This window comes from Lycium barbarum, chromosome 5, assembly GCF_019175385.1.
Source record: "Lycium barbarum isolate Lr01 chromosome 5, ASM1917538v2, whole genome shotgun sequence".
In the NCBI taxonomy this organism is placed as follows: Eukaryota; Viridiplantae; Streptophyta; class Magnoliopsida; order Solanales; family Solanaceae; genus Lycium; species Lycium barbarum.
Genome location: NC_083341.1, coordinates 89,197,158 through 89,221,754, shown reverse-complemented (window position 1 = coordinate 89,221,754; position 24,597 = coordinate 89,197,158). Strand labels below are relative to the sequence as shown.

The 24,597-nt window shown below is 43.1% G+C and overlaps 1 pseudogene; it reads right to left on the bottom strand.

Annotated features, from left to right (window-relative positions):
* The window catches only part of LOC132642557 (kinetochore protein SPC24 homolog), a 41,960-nt pseudogene that overhangs the window by 2,797 nt on the left and 14,566 nt on the right, over positions 1–24,597 (bottom strand).

Sequence of the window (24,597 nt, the reverse complement as noted above, 5' to 3'; positions counted from 1 at the left end):
TAGACCGGGTTCTTTGCCAAATGAATGGCACTTTGGCTATCACAATATAGCACAATTCCCTCGTGGTCCTGATCCAATTCCCGCAGAAAATATTGTAGCCACATCATTTCCTTTGTGGCCTCCGTCACAGAAACGTACTCAGCCTCACAACTAGAGAGAGCTACTATCTTTTGCAACTTGGAAACCCAATAGATTGCAGTACCTCCGAAGGTGTAAACATACCCGGATGTGCTCTTTCTGCTATCAACATCACCACCGTTGTCAGCATCAACATACCCTTGCAATCCTTTTTTGATTTTTGGAAATACAGAGCTAAACTCGAGCTGCCTTTCAGATATCTGAATATCCACTTCACAGCCTCCCAGTGTTGCTTTCCCGGATTGCTCATAAATCGGCTGACAACTCCCACTGCATGTGAAATGTCTGGCCTCGTACATATCATTGCATACATAAGACTACCGATTGCAGATGCATAAGGTATCTTGTCCATCTGCTTCTTCTCCTCCTCGGTTGTCGGCGACTGATCCTTTGAAAACCGAAGGAGTCCAGCCAAGGGAGTGCTGACTGGCTTGGCATCATGCATGTTGAACCTTTTGATAACTTTCCTCACATATTTTTCTTGTGAGAGTTTGATGCCTTCTTTCTGTTGAAATCCCTTTGTAACCATCCTTTCTTTATAAGGCTTGCTTCCATTGGGTTCTTCCTTTATCCGATAAACCCATTTGTTTTGCAGTGCCCTCTTATCCTTTGGAAACTCGACTAACTCCCATGTATGATTTGCCGATAGTGAATCCATCTCATCTTTCATTGCCAGCTCCCACTTAGTCGATTCATCGACTTGCATTGCTTCTTCATAACATACCAGCTCCCCTCTACCAGTGAGTAGAATGTAGTTGAGGGATGGAGAGTACCTGTGAATCGGCTTCCTGATCCTGGATGATCTACGCAGTTCTGTGATTGGAGTCTGTTTATTTGTTTCAGGATCAGCACTTTCATCAGCACCTTCTCGGATTGTTTGTTCCTCTGCCTCGGCTGTACCTGGCTGCGGTTCAGGTGTCGGGAAGTCCCTCAAATCGGCTATTTCCGATTCCTTGTCCTGACATTCTGAATTTTTTTCCAACTTGTCTTTGTATAGTACCTCTTCGTTGAAGACAACATTCCTTCTTCGGATGATCTTTCGATTTTGTTCATCCCAAAATCAGTAACCAAGCTCGGTGTCACCATAGCCAATAAAGTAACACTTCTTTGATTTTGGATCAAGCTTGCTTCTAGCCGTATCATCATTATAAACATATGATAAGCAGCCGAACACTTTCAGAAATGAAATATTTACCTTCTTGCCACTCCAGACTTCTTCTGGAATTCTGAAATCCAAGGGAACTGACGGTCCTCGGTTAATTAAGAAGGCCGCGGCATTGACTGCATCTGCCCAGAATGTCTTGGGCAGTCCAGAGTGTATTCTCATACTCCGAGCACGCTCGTTCAACGTTCGGTTCATTCTTTCGGCTATTCCATTTTGTTGCGGTGTTCCAGGAATAGTCTTCATCATCTTGATCCCATTATCGGCACAGTACCGTTTGAAATCACCATCAGTGTATTCTCCGCCGTTGTCGGACCTCAAACACTTCAACTTGAGGATTGTTTCATTCTCGACCATGGCTTTCCATCTTTTGAATACACTAAGTACATCGGATTTATTTTTCATAAAATAAACCCATACCTTCCTGGTTGAATCATCAATGAAGGTCACGTAGTAGTGTGATCCTCCAAGAGAGGGGACAGTGGTAGGTCCCCCGACGTTTTTGTGCACCAATTCCAGCTTCTCGACTTCCAACTCCCTGCCTGCATTTGAGAAGCTTACTCACTTTTGTTTTCCGAGAATGCAGCTCTCACACGTATGAAGGTCCACCGTCTTCAGCTCCGGAATTAATCCATTTGTCACCAACAGCTTCATCTCCTTCTGGCTGATATGTCCCAGCCGACAATGCCACAAATCTGTATTCTTTGTGTTGTCAACCACAACAATAGTATCACGACAATTAGTCGTCATGTAGAGAGTGCCAATCTTCTTTCCTCGGCCAACTACCATAACACCTTTCGCCACCTTCCAAGACCCATTACCAAAGTTGAGATCATATCCCTCATCATCAAGCTGACTTACTGAGATCAGGTTTCGCATTAGCTTTGGAACATGTCTAACTTTTGTAATCTTCCACGAGGATCCATTTGACATCTTCAAATAATGTCTCCCGTGCCAACAACGTCTAGCGGCTCTCCATCGGCTAAACAAACTTTGCCGATATTCCCAGCCACGTAGTTTGTCATTATATCATGATGTGGGGTGGTATGAAAGGACGCTCCTGAGTTAAGCACCCAAGAGTCTATCGGGCTGTCAACCGATAGCAACAACGCATCCCCAATGTCTTCCGTAGCAGCGTTGATTCCAGCCCCCTTGTTGTCCTCCTTCTTTGGCGCCCTGCAGTTCTTCTTGAAGTGACCTGGTTTTCCACAGTTCCAACACTCAAGTGTTCGTCCTGGTCTGGATTGACCCTTGCCATTCCTTGACTTCGATCTGCCCCTATTTCGGTTGTAGTTTCTGTCATAATTTCTGCTTCTGTTTTCAACATTAAAAGCAGAACTCGCTGATGCCTCTCCAGAATCTGTCCTGCGCACCTCCTCAGCAAGGATACGATCCCTAACATCGTTGAACTTTAGTTTGTCTCTGCTGACAGAATTACTAACCGCTGCTCTCATTGGCTCCTAGCTATTTGGTAGGGATGCCAAAAAAATTAGAGTTTGTACTTCATCATCGAAATCAATTTTTACAGATGACAATTGATTTACAATGGTATTGAATTCATTTATGTGTGTAGCAACATGAGCATTTTCCATCATCTTTAGATGAAATAGTTTCTTCATGAGAAATACCTTATTATTTGCCGAAGGTTTCTCATACATATCAGACAATACCTTCATCATATCTGCGGTGGTCTTCTCCTTTGCCACGTTGTGAGCAACGTTCTTCGACAGCGTCAGCCGAATGACTCCCAGAACTTGTCTATCGAGGAGATCCCAATCTGCTTGCTTCATCTCCTCTGGTTTCGGACTCAGAGGTTCATGAAGCTTTCTGCCATATAAATAATCTTCAATTTGCATTCTCCAGAACGCAAAATCTGTACCATCGAATTTACCGATGCCGTGCGTCGTACCATCTTCGCCTCCCATCGTCTCTAAATCACAACACAACCTGTTTCTCTGATACCAGTTGTTAGGATTTTAATCCCAAATCCGACCTTTGTAAGCAGGTTCCCAGGAAAGATTGGAGGGTCACAGCTGGACCACTTAAATACCAACCTCCTTAGACAGAACCTACTTACGCCGTGATGTAAGCGAAGAATAAATAGCACACACAGATTTATAGTGGTCCACCTTTAATGTGAGAGCTACGTCCACGTTGCTGCTGCAGATCGTATTAAAGAAGAAATATTACAACTGTTTACAACATTCAACCTCACAACCCCAATCCCAATTACACTCAAGAATCCTTACTAAAAATTCTCTCAAAGACTTCTCTTACTTAAGCCTTTCACTAAGAGTATTTCTCTTATATTTTTCTCTCTATGGGATGTGTTGTCTTGTTCAATTTTTGGTGTGTCTAGCAAATGAGAAAGCTTCCCTATTTATAGGTATGAGATGAACCTATTGATGTCATTAGTGACTCAAGCAAGCACTTGACAATTTTCCAAAGACAAGGAAGATGTTTTCTTCCTCAAAACAAGGGAAGTGTTTTCTTCCCTAAAATAAGGGAGGTGTTTTTCTTCCTCAAAATAAAGGGATGGACCAAACAAGACAGATAGACAAAAAGATGGGCTGAGATATCGTCTTTAGCAGCAAGTACATAAAAGTCTGGTACATTACTCTTTTACCTGCTCTCAAGAAGACATAATCTCCTTTGGCATGCCTAATTGTCCACCTCCTCCTCTTCCCTCCCTTTCCTTGTACCTTTAAGCTCTTACTTCAACACAATACCCTTTTTCCTTGCCTAGGTATATTTCGATGTTCAATTGCAAGTGATCTTAATTTTCCTTTGCATTTCAGATTGAGCTACCTGTTTGACTATCTGAGGATAAATTGGATGTTTTCCCTAGATATAGTTACCTCTGGGTTACCACTAATATACCTAAAAACAAATATTGAAATGGTAACATATCTGTATTGAAATCACAAAAGCATCTGAAGGCCATAATTACAAGGAAAGAGAGATAAATATAAACTTCACAAAAATTCTACGATGGGACTGTTTCAACGAACCATAATAGAAGTATGTTAGAAGTAAACGTCTGGCATAATCATAAACATATTTAAATACAAAAAGAGGTTATGATTACTTACTCTGCTCGAAGCTGATCTTGCTCAAGTTTCCAATTGCCTTTGCTCCTCAATAGAGGCTCTTTGATGATCCAAATCATTGATCTCATCGGTTATAACTGTGTTTTAGAAAAAAGGTGCCGATCAGTAAGCATAACACTAAATTTGTTTACCCCAAATTTGGATAATCAATTAAATTTATGGGTGAGGTATAGGATATGTGGTTGTGCCTTGAATCCCTTTTATAGAAAAAAGAAATATATGAATGTACTTGTTTACCCCGAATTTGGATAATCAATTAAATTTGTGGGTGAGAGGTATAAGATATGTGGTTGTGCCTTGAATCCCTTTGATAGAAAAAAGAAATATATGAATGTACTATGAAGAAGCAACTAATAATCGGTGGTTTGCCATATACTTGTATGTTTACTAATATAGGTGTGTTACTTGATTGAAGAAATGTAATAGAGAAGAACACAATGAACTCGGATTGCGACACGATAATGAGAGAGATTTGTATATATTTCTAGTACAAAAAAATGTTCTTGATGTTGAGGAGCCAACCCCTTAAAAGTGGAAAATGGCCCTTATTTATAGTGTTGCCTCATGGGCTCTATACAATAAGAGAAAACTAAAAATAAAGAAAAACTCTAACTTGGATTAGGTTGGGTTAGGTTGGCCGTACGGTCTGACACCCGTACGATTGACAGTTGAGCATGGCAGGACGTTATCGACGCGTGGCAATCGCGCAACGGATCTCCCGGACCAACGGCCACGAATAAACAGACTAACGGCCACAACCAAACGGAACAACGGCAACGACCAACTCGGCCATGAAGAAACCGGCTCAAATGATGCCCTTCCTCGTCCTTGGTCCAGGCGTTCCTCCGGTTCAGAATGAAAGTCCTCGTGCATGTTCTTGTCTCCTTCTTCCTTCAGTTCCTGATCTCACCGGTTTAAAGCGTACCCAATTTTTACCGTATACAGCTAGTCCCCACACTTCGCGGACCGTAGATTTATCGAAGTAACAGGAAGTGGATGAATCAAGAAATCGGCGACTCCATTTGTCCGTCGTTATCTTCTCACTTTGGCGGGAACAGTTGCGTCACATCCTCCTTTCATCGGCCACGTGTCTTATCCCGGATGTTCCGCTCTGACAACTGCCGCACGCCCGTCATTTCAAGTCATTCCTCATTAATTATGGGACACGTGGCACCCCCCAGTTGGCTGGAAACCGTAACCGCCTGAACCCCACGTCTATAAAACGTCTTCAATTGCTTCATTCTCTCATTTTCATGATTCATTTCTCTTCATCTTCACTCTATCTAATTATCCTCCATATCAAGTTTGTTGCTGATTCATCGCTTATACCACGTGAAAGGAAGCAACTTTGCCACCATCTTTACTAGCTGCCCTTGTTTGAGTGTTGCTACTTCTTACTCTGTCATTCCTTGAACCGTTTGTTCCCTTACTCTTTTTTAACTTCCTTTCTGAATCCACTCAACTTCTTCTTTTCATATTCTCAAATTTCTGAAACCACTTCCCATGATATTCCCTCGATTTCATCTCAAGGAACCGAACCTGCATCTCCAACTAAAGCAAAGAGCACCTTCGAGCCCACTGTCTCGGACATCTTACCGGCCAAGCCCAACTTCAACAAATATTTTGAGGTCGAAAAACCTTCTTCGGTATCCGATAGGGGGTTTGATGTGAGGCGATATCCCTCATCCATTACCGAGGAAAAACTCGACTTAGTCCGGGCTGATTGCGAGTGGGACACCCAACTGGTTCATGTTTTTTCCCCCGGGCCAAGTGAATCAGTCGCTGACCACCGGGAAAGTTTTTTATATGTGTATACTTACCCTTTCACTCTCAAGCTCGACCCTCCGGTCGATCCGGTCATCTTGGACATGTGCCGGACCTATGACGTGACCTTGGCACAGATTGGTCCGATCGTTTGGAGGGTCGTGGTATGCCTCCGGTTGTTGGCCAACAATGCCGGGAAGGAGCTCACGCTGGCCCACTTGATACGCTTATATTCCCCGAGGTTGTTCCGGGGTGGCGTAATAAAACTCGCAAAGCGTAGCCGGAATCCATTTTTCTCGAAAATTAACGAAGATAGAGACAGGGGCTAGTTGGAGTGATATGTCCGGGTGAGGGCCTCGGACATCATTCCGGACAATTGCATGCCTTTTCCGGAAACGTGGAACAACAAGCGTAAGCCTGAACTCTAAGTAATTGCTTTTGTATGTTTTATCGAACTTTGGTTCCGCTTTCTCACCGCTACTCTTATTTATATCAGCCAATGGATAGATTCCCCTGGTCGTCCGGAATCTAAACGAATGGGTTACTGCACTCCTTAGCCAGCATGTCCACGACGACCGAATGTGGGGCCACCTGTCACGCGGCCGATGGGTCTCCCAGAACCACGGTAATACTCTGTTGCTATCCATGTTCACTGCATTTTCTACTACCGTATTCATTGCGTCTTCAATTTTCAGGTTTGCCCAAGGGCTCGGTGGATCCCAGATCGGAGTCGGCAGCCGAACCCACAACGTCGGCATCGGAGTTCGATTCAACAGGTGCATCTCGTATCCTCGCTGCTGCTGCTGCCAAGAGATAAAGGCCCTTAGACAAAGGGCTGAAACCAAAGAAACGGGCGAGGAGCGTCGTTAGGACCTTATGGGACGAAGCAGAGCCCGAGCTCCTCGTTCAGAGGATCAGTGAGGCCCCTTCCGTGGCCCCTATTCCGGAAGGGGTTGTCACTGTTTCACCCCTTCCTTCAGCCGGGGAAGGACCCTCGGCTCCCGTATTATACACAGGTGAGGAAGAAATTCATTTTCCAACTCCTCTAAGGTCGATTGAATTCATCGATATTTCAGGCGACTCTTCTTCCGAGGAGACCCCTCTACAAAGGACAAGAAGATCCAAGGAGGCGACTGCTGCCGAAGCCGGTCAAAGGACCGAACCGGTCGTGGAGACCGAAGTCCCCCTTGACGTTCATCCAGTGCCCGAGCACGAGCCTACTGCATCTTCGGAGATCCCTGCTTTTGCAGAAGCTGCTGAAGTCCTTCCGAGTTCCCTAATTCAGCCCTCGAGATCGGATGAATTCGAAGACACGTTCTCGGATACTCCTCCCGCAACCGGCAAAGCTGCTGAATTCGGTCATCTCCCGATTCCCCGGACCACGAGGGTGGCTAGTCGGCCCACCGAGTTCGGTGCTAGGGACAGCTTAGTCCGCACCTTCCCGGCCCCAAGTGTGGAGCCGAGGAGGACAAGATCGGTTGTGATCATAGTTCCTGAGGATTGCAGCTTTCTTTCTTGCCTGGTGGGTGTGGCCAGCTGTCTTAGGCCCCTGGTCTTGGACGCGGACAAGCGAAAATGAACCGGGTATTTTGGCAGTGCCTCATTAACGAGGGTATGCACGCGGGTAACCAGGTAAGTTTATCAGCCTTCTTTGCAGAATTCCACCGAGAGTTTTAGCCTTATTTGCTCAAGTTTTTAACTTGCTCTATTTGCAGAGTGTGGTGCTTGTCAACGAGGCTTTCGTCCATGCTCAGCAAGAGGTGGACGATCCTAAGGGCTAACCGGATGCCCAAGGTCGGGAGACGGAAAAATTTCAGCACCTTCTGCGGGTGAAGGAGGATGAGTTGAGCTGAGCAGTTGCTCTCTCCAACCTCCAACCCGAGCTCGATGTAACAAAGGCTGAAAATCATCGATTGAAGGGAGAGCTGGCCAAGATGGTCGAGTACAACTGGAGTCTCGAAGCGGACAAGATCGGCCTTAGCCGAGATAACGCTCAATTTTCCTCGAGGCTTGGTGAGCTCGAAACCACCCTCTCTCAACTCCGGGGGGAGCTGGATTCAGCGAAGTCTGATGCTACGAGCTTGGTCGAGAGGAATCGGCTGCTCGAATCTGAGAGTGCCCGGGACAAAGAGCGTATAAGGGTGCTCGAGGAGAAGGCGGAGAAGAGGGCCCGGATATGAGACTGCCGATGCTAATGACGTCCTCAAGGCCGAGCTCGAGTTGGCCATCCAAATTCAAGATGTCCTTAGAGAGGCTCGGGATGTTCTGGCGGCAAAGTTAGCCCAGGCCGAGGTTGATTTGGAGGAGGCTCTGAAGAGCGTGGAGGCCGCCGAGGCTCATGCCACTATCGTTGCCGAGTACGAAAAAACGAAGTCTCGGAGGATCACTCTTGAGCAAGCCGAGCATGGCTTTACGGATCTTCCGACCCTTATTCTCGAAGCTAAAAGAGTTGAGAAAGAGGCTAAGGGTGCCCTCGGGGATGACTTCGACGACTCTGAGCGGACAGTGTCCGAACACGCTGACTCCAGCCATTCCGGATAGGCTAGGGCCTGTACTTAGCCTTTTTATTTTTTGCCTTCGTAGTGGGCTCCGATGTAAAATTCTTTGTATAAATAGAACATGTATTTTCCTTGATTCTTTTCTTTGAATGAATGTTTGTTATGATTTCCGCCCGAATTGTCGATTCGTTTTTAAGGAGTTACTATTTCTGACTGTGCCTATTTATCGGCTTTTCTCCTCCTCCGGTATATGTCATTCGGGAATTTTATGGAGGGTTTGCCCATGGGACTTATCTTACGCTTTTGTGAATTTGGACGTCTCCGAATCACGACGGGCATTGTTAGGGCCGGTATTTTCGGCTACTTTTAGGGCCGGTATTTTTCAGACACCTGAGTCTCAGCCTTAGCCTATTTTTTATGTAAAAGTCCCCATTTATGGAGTTAACGACTTTGGCTCGGTTCGCTATGACCTTGTTACCTTCGTCGAATTTCGACCGTAGTGCTCAGTATAGGGTGTATGAATGAAATAGTGCTGAAATACGGCGGTTATCACCGGGGTGATCTGTTTTAATAGGAAGACATCCGAGATATCGTTTATCCAAACTTTCGATAATTTTTGCATTGCAAGTGTTTGTGTACATAAGAATGAATTTTTCCCTTCTGCTTTTTCCGTAGCAAATACTAAATGGACACGATTCATTCTGATCGTTTGGTCCTTACATCAGAACCTAATGCAGAAGATCCGGTTCTTGGTTTTGCCGTAGCAAATGTTATGTGGACACGATTCATTTTGATCGTTTGGTCCTTATATCGGAACCTAATATTGAAGGTCCGATTTTATTTTGTTGAGGGCGGCCTCCGGTTTCAGCTAACCGGGGTAAACTTTGGAGTGGGTGTAATAGTCCCTTAGCTTTTATCCGAGCTGCAAGATAGGGTAAGTGCTATTAAGTCCCCACTCGCTGGGTGTGACCCCGAGTTTCCGGGCGTCTGTCTTCGTCTTCGTTGAGTAACACGTTGTACTTGTTGCCTTATTAAAAACCTTGTCGGAAAACCCATTTTGGGACAAAACCGCACTAAGGAAAAGAGTGCAACAGGTGTTTTCAGGCCTAAATTCTAACTTTATCCGGCTGTCGATTTTTCTGCAAAAAAGAGAAAGGTTAAATAGAAAACATAGGGAGTTCATACCTTAGCAGTAGTATCTTTTTAGATGAGCCACGTTCAAATTGTTGCGCAACCATTACCCGTTCATAGACTCCAACTGATACGATCCTTTGCCCGTTATCCCAGTTATCTTATACGGACCTTCCCAGTTCGGACCCAGTTTTCCTTCGTTGGGATTCTTGGTGTTCAAGGTAACTTTTCGAAGTACCAAGTCCCCAACTTGGAAATGCCGAAAATTGGCTTTTTGGTTGTAGTACCTTTCCATTCTCTGCTTCTAGGCTGCAATATGGACTAACGCGTTTTCGCAAAGCTCATCCGTGAGGTCGAGTTTTACGGCCATGGCCTCCTCGTTTGACTCCTCGGTAGTATAGCTGAACCTGAGAGTGGGTTCACCAACTTCTACGGGAATAAGGGCTTCAGCCCCGTAGACCAACGAGAAAGGAGTTTCTCCCGTACTTGATTTTGATGTGGTTCTGTATGCCCACAATACCTCCGGTAATAATTCCCTCCAGTGATGCTTTGACGCTTCAAGTTTTTTCCACAGATTTTGGATTATTGTCTTGTTCGTGGATTCCGCCTGTCCGTTTGCACACGGGTGATACGGGGTTGATACAATTTTCTTGATCTTCAATCCCTCGAGAAAATCATTGACTTTGCCACTCACGAACTGGGGTCTGTTATCACAGGTTATCTCAGCAGAGATGCCGAAGCGACAGATGATGTGGTCCCATATGAAGTCAATGACTTCCTTCTCTCTGATTTATTCAAAGGCCTGCGCTTCAACCCACTTAGAGAAATAATCAGTCATAAACAGAATGAAACGGGTTTTACCTGGTGCCCATGGTAATGGACCTAAAATGTCCATTCCCGACTTCATGAAAGGCCAAGGTGACACCACCGAATGCAGCAACTCCCCAGGCTGGTGAATCATCGGAGCATGTCTCTGACACCCGTCACATTTTCGGACAAAATTTTTCGAGTCTTCGTCCATCCGGTTCCAGTAATAACCGGCCCTGATGATCTTTCGGACCAGAGCTTCAGCACAGTAGTGGTTGCCACAGGTTCCTTCGTGTACCTCTCTCAACACATACTCCGTCTCTCCGGGACCCAAACACCTAGCTAGGGGGCCGAAGAAAGATCGTCGATACAATTGGCGGTCTACCAAGCAGAAACGCGCAGCTTTGGTCCTTAATGACCGTGATTCTTTTGGGTAATTCAGGAGCTTTCCATCACGCAAGTAGTCGATGTACTTGTTGCGGCAATCCCAAGTTAAACCCATTGTGTTTATTTTGGCATGTTTGTTTTCTATTGCCGTGTTCAACAAGTGCACCGTAGTCCCGGGGTTGATTTCTTCCCCTTCGACCGAGGATCCTAAATTTTCCAATGCATCGACTTCGCTGTTCTGCTCCCTCGGTATATGTTGCATGGTCCATTCTTTAAACTGATGTAGTATCACTTGGATTTTTTCAAGATACCTCTGCATCCGTTCGTCCTTGACCTCGAAGACATCGTTCACCTGGTGTACGACCAAGAGCGAATCGCATTTTGCCTCGATTATTTCGGCCCCCATACTTCGGGCCAATTCCAAACCAGCAATCGTAGCCTCATACTCGGCTTCGTTGTTAGTCAATTTAGCAGTTCTAATAGACTGCCTAACGGCGTCCCCGACCGGGGTTCTAAGGACGATTCCTAGCCCGGAACCTTTGAGGTTCGAGGCTTCGTCCGTATGCAGCGACCAAATACCCGAGGCTTTCCCCGAGGTTAGTTGAAGCTCTTTCTCAATCTCGGAGACCATAGCCGGGGTGAGATCTGCCACAAAATCGGCCAAGATCTAGGGCTTGATGGTCGTTCGAGGTTTGTACTCGATATCATATCCGCTAATTTCGACGGCCTACTTGGTTAGTCTACCCGATAATTCCGGTTTATGCATGATGTTTTTCAGGGGGTAAGTAGTTACTACACATATTGGATGGCATTGAAAGTATGGCTTGAGCTTTCTAGAAGCGCTTACTAGAGCCAATGCCAATTTTTCCAAGTGGGGATAACGGGTCTCCGCATCCCCAAAAGTTCTACTTACGTAATAGATAGGGAATTACGTACCTGATTCTTCTCGGACCAGAACGCCACTTACCCCCACCTCGGAGACAGCAAGGTAGAGAAAAAGCGGCTCGTCCGCCTTTGGTGTGTGCAACAGCGGGGGGGGGCCAGACAAGTAACTCTTCAATTCTTGTAAAGCTCTTTGGCACTCCGGTGTCCAAACGAAGTCGTTCTTCTTCCTTAGTAAAGAGAAGAAACGATGACTCTTGTCCGAGGACCTCGATATGAAACGACTCAATGCCGCTATCCTTCCGGTGAGCCTCTGTACTCCTTTGAAGTTATTCACAACCTCGATATCCTCGATGGCCTTGATCTTGTCCGGTTTGATTTCGATCCCCCGGTTTGACACCATGAAACCCAGAAATTTGTCGGACCTTACGCCGAAGGCACATTTTTCCGGGTTGAGCTTCATGTTGTACTTGCGGAGCACGTCGAAGGTTTCCAGCAAATGTTTTAAATGGTCCTCTGTTTCCAGGGACTTGACCACCATGTAGTCAATATAAACTTCTATTGTTTTCCCTATTTGTTCTTCGAACATCTCATTAACTAGGCGTTGGTAAGTTGCACCGGTATTTTTTAATCCAAAAGGCATGACATTATAAAAGTAAGTTCCATATCGGGTAATGAAGGATGTTTTCTCTTGATCCTCCGGGTGCATCCGAATCTGGTTATACCCGGAGTAGGCATCGAGAAAACTTAACATCTCATGCCCGGCCGTCGCATCGATCATTCTATTGATGTGAGGCAACGGGAATGAATCCTTCGGGCATGCTTTATTTAAATCCTTGTAATCAACACACATTCGAAATTTATTACCTTTCTTGGGCACCACTACCACGTTAGCTAGCCAGTCCGGGTACTTTACCTCCCGGATAGAACCTATTTTTAAAAGCTTTGTTACATCGTCTTTTACGAAGGCGTGTTTTGCTTTCGCCATGGGCCTTCTCTTCTGCTTCACCGGGGGAAACTTCCCGTCTAAGCTGAGCTTGTGAGTTGCTACTTCCGGTGATATACCTGTCATATCTATATGGGACCATACGAAGCAATCTGCGTTAGCTCGAAGAAATTCAATTAACTTGTTCCTGAGCTCCGGGGTTAACCCCGTGCCCAGGTATACCTTTCTGTCCGGTAGATACTCGAACAAGATGATCTGCTCCAGCTCCTCTACTGTCGACTTGGTTGCATCCGAGTCATCTGGCATGACGAATGATCTGGGTACGTCGAAATCATCCTCTTCATACTCCGGATCCAGTCCCGAGTGCTTTGATTGCTATTTGGTGTTTGGTTCCCCGATTGGATCTCCTTCCTTGTGACCTGATTTTCAGGCTGAGGCTTCGCCTCCTAAACCGCGAACATCTCCCTTGCAGCGGGTTGCTTTCCTCGGATGGTTTTTATTCCCTCCGGGGTCAGAAATTTCAGCAGCTGATGTAAGGTTGAGGGCACGGCCCTCATGCTATGTATCCAAGATCTACCCAGAATTGCATTGTACTTCATGTCCCATTCGATTACATAGAACACTGTTTGCTGGATAGTGCCATCGATGTTGACCGGCAATGAGATCTCCCCCTTTGTGGTTTCGCTCGCCATGTTGAACCCGCTGAGTACCCGAGCTACCGGTACGACCTGATCGAGCAGCCCTAGCTGTTCGATCACTCTCCACCGGATGATGTTGGCCGAGCTACCTGGGTCAATCAAAATACGTTTAATCTGAGTTTTAAAGATAAGAATAGAAATTACCAATGCATCATTGTGCGGTTGAATAATGCCTTCTGCATCCTCGTTGCTGAAAGAGATAGAACCCTCGGGTAAATAATCTCGGCTGCGTTTTTCGCAAACAACAGAAACCTTGGCCCGTTTCATCACCGGCCCTCGAGGGGCATCGGTGCACCCAACTATCATGTTGATTACATGCTGGGGTTCTACTGGCTCGGCCCTTCGATGAGCCTCCCTTTCCTTGTAATGACTTTTGGCTCATTCACTCAGCAATTCTCGGAGATGACAATTCTTCAGTAACCGGGCTACCTCCTCTCTTAGCTGGCGACAATCCTCGGTTCTGTGACCATGGGTTCCATGGTATTCACACACCATGCTCAGATCCCGTTGGCCCGGATCCGACCTTAGAGGTCTTGGCCATCTTACATCTGGGACACAGCCAATGGCCGAGACAAGGCCCGAGGTACTGTCATTGAAGTTGTACTCCGATATCTTTGGTAAATCCTTGTTGCCGGCAGAGCTTCCGGCATCGCTCCTGAATGAGAGGCCCCGACTGTTCGACGGGCACTCGACCCGTTTATTACCCCGACCGGAGAAATGGCTTGGGCTAACCCTTGATTTCTCCGACCTAAAGCTTGGCTTCTCCGAATAGGAGTATGGCCAATACCTTTCCCTCGACGATTCGGACTTCGTTTCGTAACCTTTCCTTGGTCTTTCAAAACTTTTGTTCACATTTATTGGCCCCGGGGGGAGCTCGAATTAATCATCCTCCACCCGAATCTTCGACTCGTATCGGTTATGGACATCAGCCCATGTCACAGCCTCGTACTCTAGCAAGCTTTCCTTTAATTTGAACGAAGCCGTTGAGCTCTGAACATTGAGCCCCTTTGTGAAAGTTTGTGTAGCCCATTCTTCCAGAACTGGGGGGAGTTCCATCCGTTTCCTTTGGAATCGGTTGACGCATTCTCGCAGTAACTCGTCGTCTCTTTGGGCTATATGAAAAATGTTGGCCTTACGGGCCTGCACCTTTTTGGCACCGGCGTGAGCTTTGATGAAGGCATCGGCGAGCATTTCGAATGAGGTGATCGAATGCTCGGGCAGATGGTCGTACCATGTTAATGCTCCTTTCGACAGAGTTTCCTCGAACTTTTTCAATAATACTGATTCAATTTCGTCCTCCTGCATATCATTTCCTTTTATAGCGCATGTGTATGAGGTCACGTGTTCGTGTGGGTCCGTTGTGCCGTCATATATCTGGATATCCGGCATCTTGAACCTCTTCGGGATTAGTTTTGGAGTTGCACTTGAAGGAAAAGGCCTTTGGATATACCTCTTCGAATCCGGCCCTTTCCACCCTCTTCTCAGTTGAGTCTACCCGTTTCGCCATAGTTTTGAGCATTCTCATAACCTCGGTGGAGGACCCAGCTCCGGACCCATCTCTCTCAACCATCCGTGCCTCATCTCTTCTGGGTTCAGCAACACCCTTTTCCTCCTCCGAGGTCATTTTATCCCCTCCGTTTTGCAACCGGGCTATTGCGATTCCCTGTTCGGCAATCGCCGCTCTCTGTTCCTGCAACATTTCAAAGATTAAACGTAAGTCAACATTACCATTCGGGGTATCCGGTGCTTTCCGGCCCTGAGTCCAGGACAAAGTAATCGAATTGTGTGTATTTAAAGGGTCGGTAGCTGGTTGGGCGGCATTCTCCTGGTCCACGGTGTTTTGGTGGTTGAGGCCCTCCCTCGAATTAACGGGGTTAGGATCAGCGGGGTTTGGTAGTCCTCGTGGACCTCTGCCTTCATTTTCGGCCACGATCTCATTGTTGTTGACATGACCAGATTGCCCGCTGTCAGCCATTTAGTCCATTTTTTCAGTGACGAATAGAAGAAGTTTTCGATTTTGATGGGTAAGGTAGAGATCGAGATAAAATATCACTATTATCCTAGCCCCACGGTGGGCGCCAAACTGTTTACCCCGAATTTGGATAATCAATTAAATTTGTGGTTGAGGTATAGGATATGTGGTTGTGCCTTGAATCCCTTTGATAGAAAAAAGAAATATATGAATGTACTTGTTTACCCCGAATTTGGATAATCAATTAAATTTGTGGGTGAGGTATAGGATATGTGGTTGTGCCTTGAATCCCTTTGATAGAAAAAAGAAATATATGAATGTACTATGAAGAAGCAACTAATAATTGGTGGTTTTCTATATACTTGTATGTTTACTAATATAGGTGTGTTACTTGATTGAAGAAATGTAATAGAGATGAACACAATGAACTCGGATTGCGACACGATAATGAGAGAGATTTGTATATATTTCTAGTATAAAAGAATGTTCTTGATGTTGAGGAGCCAACCCCTAAAAAGTGGGCACTGACCCTTGTTTATAGTGTTGCCTCATGGGCTCCATACAATAAGAGAAAACTAAAAATAAAGAAAAAATCTAACTTGGATTAGGTTGGGTTAGGTTAGCCATACGGTCTGACACCCGTACGATTGGCAGTTGAGCACGGCAGGACGTTATCGACGCGTAGCAATCGCGCAATGGATCTCCCGGACCAACGGTCAAGAATAAACGGACTAACGGCCACAACCAAACGGATCAACTCGGCCATGAAGAAACCGGATCAAATGATGCCCTTCCTCGGCCTTGGTCTGGGCGTTCCTCCGGTTCAGAATGAAAGTCCTCGTGCATGTTCTTGTCCCCTTCTTCCTTCGGTTCCTGGTCCCACCGGTTTAAAGTGTATCCGATTTTTACCGTATACAAAATTATCAGACATGTATCTAAAGTTGTTAAATATACTTATCTAAGTTCTTCTCTTAGCAGTTGTTCTCTCTGGATCTCATGTTCTAACTCTTTCTGCAGCTTATCTATATCAGCATATGCAGTAGCTTTAGATTGTGTTTCTGTTGTTCTTTGCTTGCACACATTTATCTTTTCTTGGTAATCTAAGTAGATGTAATGACTTGAAATTAATTATATTTAATACTTTCAAATTCAGAAATCCGGACATTTCCACAATCATAAATTAATGCTCGAACAAAGCCACTAAATACCATGGCAACACATTTCCAACTTATATAATAATAATAATAATAAAAGAACATGTATAACCGAGGGAGTTCATAAGCTCAGTGTTGTGTCTGTTGAGCTATTCATTAAACAAAACACTAGACGCACATACTGGACTTCTACTCTTATATTTGCATTATAATTGGCTAAAAGAACTTCATCTCAGAAACAAAGTATACCAAAACTACTAGCATCAATTTTACACTACATATAATACTTACTACAATATCCCATGAGGGTTGGCATGAGAGCATCCAGATTCCAACAGTAGTACTAAAGGTATAAAAGACAGACAGAGACTCCACAATTCCCAAAATGTAGTAATAAGAGAAACATCCGGAAATCACGATATTTTGAAAGAAGCAATTTTGACCCTACACTCCAGTACACAAGCAAACAGAAAATGGTGTTTCAGTTCCATGTAAAGAGAAATATCTACTAATAAGAATCTTCCAGCAGCAAGAACATTGTGAAGTTTGTCTACATTGATTCAAAATTGCAATCTTTAGCCAAAGAGTTTTTGTTTTTTCACTACAAGGAAAATCCTATTGCGTAGTGCTGACCCTGAGTTTGACCTTGTGTGTTGTGGTTCGATTTATAGGCTCTTGGCAACAGATGTCCCTTGAGAACAATATTTAAGCTAACTAATCTAGAAAGAAGTTGACTCAATCCCCATTTACTCTTTTGTCAAAGAAATGTTACTAAATGAAACATCCAGAAATAATGATATCATTAAAAAGCAAATTTCAATTTTTTAACCAAATAATGGGTTTTTTAGTTCCAAGTGAAAAGAAGTATCTATAAAGCAAAGGTGCTATGAGAAAAAACTGCATCCAACAGCAAAGCACATTGTAAACTCTGTCTGTATATGGTAAAAATCGAATATATGTTAGACCGGTGAGACCGGTGACCGAGGGAAGAAAGAGATCAACACGGGTATGGAGAATTACTTTCTGGATCGGAGGACTGCTTGAACCGAGGAAAGGGAAGAACATTGTTTGGTCCGATTTTCCCATAGCTGAGTTGATCATGGCCGTTCCTCCATTTGATCGTGGCCGTCAGTCCGTTTAATCGTGGTCGTTAGTCCGGGAGATCCGTTACGCGATTGCCACGCGTCGATAACGTCCTGCCATGCTCAACTGCCAATCGTACCGGTGTCAGACTGTATGGCCAACCTAACACAACCTAATCCATTTCAGAGTTTTTTCTTTATTTTTTAGTTTCTCATGTTATATGAAGCCCATGGGGCAATACTATAAATAGGGCTCATTGCCCTACTATTGAGGGGTTGGCTTCCTCATATCAAGAACACTTTCTAATAGCTAAATATATAAAATCTCCCTCTCTAACATCTGATTTTGGTCCGGATTAGCGTGTTCATCCTTTATATCTGTTCGATCAAATAATATTTATATATTACTAGATACAAAATCTATAGCAAACCACTGATTCTCAGTTGCTCCTTCATAGCATATTCATATATGCCTTTTCTCTATCAAATAGATTGAGGCTCAACAACATATCCTATACCTCACTCATAAATTTAATTCATTATCCAAATACAGGGTAAACAGTTTGGCGCCCACCGTGGGGCCAGGATAATAGTGGTCTTTGATCTTGATCTTTATCTTACCGGTCAAAACCAAAAACGTCTTCTGTTCGTCTCTGGAAAAACGGACCAAATGGCTAGCAGTGGGCAATCTGGTCACGTCAACAACAACGAAATCGTGGCCAAAAATGAAGGCAGCGGACCACGAGGATTACCAAACCCCATTTACCCGAACCCCGTTAATTCGAAGGAGGGCCTCAACCGACAAAACACCGTGGACCAGGAGAATGCCGCCCAGCCGGCTACTGACCCTTTAAATACTCACAATTCAATTACTTTGTCCCGGACACAGGGCCGGAAAGAACCAGATACCCCGAATGATAATATTGACTTACGTTTAATTTTTGAAATGTTGTAGGAACAGAGAGCGGCGATTTCCGAACAGGGAATCGCAATAGCCCAGTTGCAAAACGGAAGAGATAAAACGAACTTGGAAGAGGCGAAGGGTGTTGCTGAACCCAGAAGAGATGAGGCAAGGAAGGTTGAAAGCAATGGGTCCGTAGTTGGTTCATCCACCGAGGTTCTGAGAATGCTCGAAACGTTGGCGAAACGGGTAGACTCGATCGAAAAAACGATGGAAACATACAACTCTCGGGTGGATCAAATCCCGAGGGTTCCGCCTATTTTGAAAGGGCCGGATTCAAAGAGGTACATCCAAAGGCCTTTTCCTACGAGTGCAGCTTCGAAATTGATCCCAAAGAAGTTCAAAATGCCGGATATCCAAAAATATGACGGCACAACGGACCCTCACTGTCACGACCCAACCCCATGGGCCATGACTAGTGCCCGAGCTGGACACTCATATACGTACCTGTTAGATATAGCCAAATTGACTATGAACAATATGGAAACTTGCAAAAGAACTCCGAAGGTTCATTACGTCATCATATATATATATATATATATATATATATATATATATATATGTCCAGATAACTGTCTCCTGAGGAGTCACAACTGATCAAATTATAAAATGATACGCAAGCCGAAAAGGCTGCCACAACATATCAATATCATGCGTAAGCCGACAAGGCTGCCACTACATACGAACATATCCATAACACATCGTATAGACACAGCTGAACAAACTTATACACAACCCACACATATATCTACAGACCTCTAAGAGTATCGATAGCGAAATATGACGGGACAGGGCCCCGCTGTACCCCTGGGAAAACATATACATACATCATAAGATCTGTACCAAAAGTCTAGGCTCCGGAACAACAAAGCTCTCCAAGACAGCTGAGTGGAAGTCATATGCTGAAGGGTCACCAAATCGACTATCTGTACCTGCGGGCATTAAACGCAGCCCCCCCCCCCCCCCCCGAAGAAAGGGGGTCAGTACGAGATATGTACTGAGTATATAAAGCATGAAATACAATAAAGAGGATCATAACTGAAATAGAGATTACCGGAAACAACTATGACTTTTAAAATATCAATACACTTGCCTTATGAAATGAAAATCATGCATATCAATATCATATATCATATCCGACCCATTATGGGACTCGGTGAATAAGGTCGCCACATACCATCCTTGGCGCCATAATCACATCATCATATCATCACATCATCACATCATCACATCATCACATCATCACACCATCACATCATCATATCATCACATCATCACATCATCACATCATCACACCATCACATCATATATATATATATATATATATATATATATATATATATATATATATATATATATATACCGTATCCCGACCCTCTAGTGAGTGACTCGGTGAACAATGCAGTAAAACTGTGCACGAGAACGTATCCTGGCCCAGGACACAGTGAAAGATGTATTGAGGCATGCACGAGTAGAGTAGTGAGCAACCATATGCAAACTAAGTCATATCTATTACTCGATAGAATAATCAAGATGAACTATCATTTGAAAATCAAGACAATAATCATATCAAGTACCCTTCGAATGTCATAATGGATTATATCAAAATACAACTTCTGGAATCATAGACACGTATTAAGACATAATGAAATAGCCTCTGGAAATCAAGAACATTAGCCATCCTAGTGGCTCTAAGAATAGGAGCTTCTTTGGAGTCATTTATATACGTCGTCTGTTTGTTTCATAAAGATCATGCCAAAATGAAAGAAGGGTTAGCTTTACATACCTGTTATAGGTTAACTGTAACAAAGTTCGCGTTGTCGTCCCTTTAGCCTATTTAATATGAAAGTAACGGTATCGTTAGTAAACTATACTTTCTAGCTTATAAATCTACAACCAATCGCTTATAGGAATCATTCTTTAGTTCATACTTTCTTGATTAGGATTTTTGTTAGTTAAGAACATAACGGTAATCGGGCAGCATTTCCCCTATATAACTCGCCTAACCCGAACTTCCAATTAATCTCCTGTTATCACAGCAATACCAACAACGACAGTAATAGAAATATTCATATCATATCCTTACAATCCAGCCCATAAACAACTCAAACAACCCAATAGCCTTTCTTAATCCTTTTCCAATCCAAATCATTAACATTTAAGATTATACACCAAACAGACCAACATACGCTTTGTATACGATACGTTCTGCACTTCTTTCTTCCAAATTTAGAAGCCATATCAACGATAACACGACAACAATACGAACAACAACATATGAACATAAACCACACTTTTAATCTTTTCAACTCAACAATTCCACATAACAACTACAACTCCCAATATCAACGAATTCATGCATTTTCTTACTTCCAATTCATCTAATACAATTTTAATCTTTCCATTACAATACCATTAATCCAATTATACCATAAAATGAGAAAATCTTACCTTAATTTAATCGGAGCAATTTCTACACTCACTTGCACCAATTTCACTATTTCTTCTTCCTCAATTCAATACCCAATGTTGCTATCACCTCCTTGGACTTTCAAATCACCTTAGAATTTAATCAAAGCAACAAAACATATTTTTTTCTTCAACAACCATGGCTGGCCGAAAGCAGCAGCCATGGCTATGCTCTTCTTTCTCTTTCTCTTAAGCTTCAATTTGCAAAATGAAATGAATGCTAAATTTGGTCTTTAGCTTAACTATTTATATGAATCCTACTAGCCCTACATGTGCCCTCCATGGTGAATCATCATTTTAATATATTTTTTTATTTTTATTTTTTTAATTAAAGAATCGGGTGGGGGCCCACTTTAACTATATAGTTAGCTAACTTAACTAATCTTAATTTAATCACTAATCTCCACTTAATAATCTAATCATAGTTAATTAATCCCTAATCTCCATTAATATTTTCACACTGATTGGAATTACAAGCAAATCGTGTACTTATTAAAATTGTGATTAAATGTCCTTGTCTCATATCCCAAAAATAATCTCGTCCTTAACTTATGTCGATTAGCTTACTAATAATTCAACGTATAAAAATACGGGATATAACATCCTCCCCCCCTTTGGAACATTCGTCCTCGAATGTTAAACTAGTCCTGCGTTCCCAATACTTTCTTAAATGTTCTTTTACTGAATTATGCCCTCCACATGCCTCTTTCATTGGTCGATCCCTTCACTTTATTATAACGCATTCCAGCTCTCTTAGTAACCATTTCCATAATATTTGTTCTTGCCCTTTCCTCTCGAGGTGGTAATTCCACGTCGTTGTCTTTACTCTCCCTTTCATTTCGCAATCGGTTGTCAGTTGTATTGCGAGCGCTTCTGCTGAAATGTTACTATCTCTCTTGTATGCATACTGTTCAGTTGTACTGGCACTGATTGATTCTGACTTGTATTCATGGTGCTCTCAGTCATAACTCGGCTCTCTTTCTTCTCCTATAGTTACTCTCTTAAGATGTATCGTTCACTTCATCTTACCTCTTAATCCTTAATTAAGATTTTATAACGGGCAGATTTTCCTCATCGATTCATTATACTTTACAATCCTTGGGGTATTTATGCCTCTGGTAACCTGTAGGCCCTTCGTAACTCTTCGAATAAAATGAAATTTCCCCAAGGCGTAATATTATTTTACTCCAATAACCTTGCTATGTCCTGCTGTTACAGTCCGTATTCTGAAATCTTCCGCATCATGTATCACTTCTCTACTTTATCTTAAAGGTTTTTAACTTTCACTTGCTTTTATCTCTTAATTTCAATCCTTAGAGTTGGCGATCAAGTAGTGCTGGAGTTTCCTCATTTTATAACTTTACATAGCTGCTCTGTGCTCTGTCTATCATTAGTTGGTATAATTCTGAAAGAATTTTTGATTTGACATATAAATTCACTGTCATCCAGTAACCAGCTTGTTCTGATCGTCTCGCCTAAACCATTTCACAATTTCCCTTAACCCAACTTGTAACACTTTAGGCATATTCTATTGCCCCTTTACTCAGATTTTGTTTCTAGTTTTCCTGTCACACATTATGTTACAATCTTTACAAGAATGTGCGAAGGTTCTCAAATACCTTAGCGTCGTTTCACTAGTCCTTATGCCTTACCTTGCATCCTCCTCTTGTATCTTTCAATCGGTATCGGGGCTCAACTATGGCTATGTCCTATTTTCCCTCAGTACTAATTCTATCTCGGTAATTTTTCTCAAACCATCTTACACCTTTTCTTAATGTACCCAAAATATCATTACCGCATTGCTATTACTGAATCCTTACTCTTCTTATCAAGTACTCACTTGGTCTCATCCTTAGCATACAAATATTCGTAGGTTTCATAACTATTCTTGTACAACTTGTATAATATATATCCAATCCTAGTCATAGTCTTTCCTTCTCCTGACTCATTCTGCTTTACATATCTCATCCGTACTAAAACTCGCTCGTAGCCTATCTTGTCATACTCCTTTCCTTTCCCTTATTCACCCTTTGATTTTTCTTGTATTCTACTATAGGAGATTCTCTATCCCTTCTCCTTACTACTTATAAGTCGCAATATCATTAGCGAACAACTCTATTGCCAACATCTTAGTCTTTAACCCAGTATAGCGTAGCTATCCTTTATAATATCTCTTAAGTTACTCGTTACCATTCTCTTGTCGTACTCTTTCTTTTTACAAGCACCCACTTCCTAATGTCATATCATATAAGATCTTTACAAATGATCCTCGGTCTTGTCTCAAATACCATCCTGACTTCTATCCGTTTATTGTTGACCTTCAGATCTTACTAACTTGTTTTAGCAAGGGATCTCACTTGAAGTTTAAGCATCCATATCAAATATATTGTAGCGTCAATCGTTTCCATCTTACACTTGCACTTTTCTCACCTGCTTCCCCCTTTTGGGGTTGTACTTATACCATTATCTGTTTATATTCTACTTTATGTCCCTATTTCCAATCTCAAATTCATTTGATCCCAACTGTGCCATATCTGCGTCCTTCCTTTATAATCTATAACTTTGATTATCTGGGTACGAAATCTTAACAAAATCTCGAAGCGATGAGAACTCTTCTATGTATGGTACAAAATCCCATCTAATCATCTCTACTCAAGTAATGCAACCCATGTAGCAGCTCGTCCAAGGCCACATTCCACTTACTCCAACCAGTAATTAATTAGTACTTATAGTCGTTCCAAATTCTCAATTAGGTAGCACCTATATTCTGATGATAAGTGTTCAAAGCTCTCTTGTAACATTATCTTTATCCTAACCTGTATCATATGTTTCCTCTAATGAATTTACAATACATCATTTGTTCCTCAACCTACAGTCCCTGTCCCTTAAGGATTTCACAGGTAAAGTCGTATACGCGCTGTACTCTTTTATGTCTTATGCTCTTTCACCCTTGTTGTGTACCCAACGCTAACTTCTAACTTACTCAAAATCATATCGAATTCATCTTAATAATGGTCTTATCTTACCACCTTGTCGTCGTACTGCACCTTTATGTTCGTAGCTATATATTTTCCTTTCTATTTTATACTCGTACTCAATTAATTTTGTCTATTTAGGGTGCTTCCTTTAGTATTCCCTTACCATTTCTCCAGTCTATGTCCATCTTTCATTCTGTGCATGAGGAATCTCATGCTACTCCTGTATCCTTCGGAAAACACTATTTCTGCATAACCCCTTTTCTCATCCTCTAAACGTATTCTGTTCATCCCTGTTTGTTCTTGTCATACTAGTCATTTTCTAGCACTCATTCTACCTCGTTGATCATTTTTCTGTAGCTTGGTCTTTCACAAGTTATGCCATTTATATTACTCGTGTTCTCGGCTACGTCATAACCTGTTGCTACACTGTTATCTCGCTTGCTTTCTTCTTATTTCCT